We start from the raw sequence: 871 nt of genomic DNA on the forward strand, positions 1-871 counted from the left end.
GGGGGTGCCGGTGGCTGTGCGGGCGCCGCGGAGCTCCGGCGGGAAGCGCGCGTCCCGCCTGCCCCCCCGTCCCCCGGGACAGCCGGGCACCCTCGCTCGCCTCCGCAGGGAACTTGCTTTAAAATCCTGAGCCTCGGAGTAGGGTCCGTGTGTGTGCTCCCTTCGCTAAGGGAGTCACTTCAGGGTGTTGCTGGGACCGGGCTCGGTCCTAACAGCACCTTAAAGATTCCTGTGAATGCCTCACGTAGGCGTTACAATCCTGAGCCTCGGAGTAGGGTCCGTGTGTGTGCTCCCTTCGCTAAGGGAGTCACTTCAGGGTGTTGCTGGGACCGGGCTCGGTCCTAACAGCACCTTAAAGATTCCTGTGAATGCCTCACGTAGGCGTTACCAGTGTGGCTGTAAATATTACACGGCCGTAATTAGCTCCCCCCTCCCTTCCACTTTCATATATATATTTCCACTGTTTCGATTATGTGATAGTTTTTGTTGACTGTAATGACACTCAACTGCTCAGTAGACAATTCAGTTTGTGTCTTAGCCAGAAATCAGTGGTCTGGCAATCAGGATAGCTCCAGGTAAAACTTCCCAAGGAATCAGAAGGAAAACATTATAAAAAACAACACCACAACCGAACAAACACCAAACCCAAAATATTTTGGTAGTTGCTCATACTAAATGAGTTTCAAAAGCAGTTTGCTAATACGGTTTTGAGGAATAGTAAAACAGTCTGGAGACGAGGTAGTGAGAATGTAACCTGGGCTTCCTTCATAATTACAAATCTGAAAAGTGCCTTAGGGAAGAGATCTGCTAAAGCAGAAGGCAAGTTGTTCTTAACTGATATGGGCACTGCTCATCTCCCAAGCTCAGACAT

Source organism: Chaetura pelagica, unplaced genomic scaffold, assembly GCF_000747805.2.
Source record: "Chaetura pelagica isolate M959 unplaced genomic scaffold, ChaPel_1.0 scaffold189, whole genome shotgun sequence".
NCBI classification, from domain to species: Eukaryota; Metazoa; Chordata; class Aves; order Apodiformes; family Apodidae; genus Chaetura; species Chaetura pelagica.